The sequence below is a fragment of the Cebus imitator genome, unplaced genomic scaffold (assembly GCF_001604975.1).
Source record: "Cebus imitator isolate Cc_AM_T3 unplaced genomic scaffold, Cebus_imitator-1.0 Scaffold956, whole genome shotgun sequence".
Classification (NCBI taxonomy): Eukaryota; Metazoa; Chordata; class Mammalia; order Primates; family Cebidae; genus Cebus; species Cebus imitator.
Window position 1 is genome coordinate 172,359 of NW_016108271.1, and position 531 is coordinate 172,889.

Genomic DNA, 531 nt, shown 5'->3' on the forward strand with positions numbered 1-531 from the left:
AAAAAAAAAAAAAGGAAAGGAACAACCAGTACCAGCCACTCCAAAAATGCACCAAATGGTAAAGACCATCGACACAATAAAGAAAATGTGTCAACCAATGGGCAAAACAACCAGCTAGCATCAAAATGGCAGGTTCAAATTCACACATAACATTATTAACCTTAAATGCAAATGGACTAAATGCCCCAATCAAAAGACACAGACTGGCAAATTGGATAAAAAGTCAAAACGATCGGTGTGCTATATTCAGGAAACCCATCTCATGTGCAAGGACACACATAATCTAAAAATAAAAGGATGGAGGAAGATTTATCAAGCAAATGGAGAGCAAAAAAAAGCAGGAGTTGCAATCCTAGTCTCTGATAAAATGGACTTTAAACCCACAAAGATCAAAAGAGACAGAGAAGGGCATTACATAATGGTAAAAGGATCAATGCATCAAGAGCTAACGATCCTAAATATATACGCACTCAATACAGGAGCACCCAGGTTCATGAAGAAAGTTCTTAATGACCTACAAAGAGACTTAGA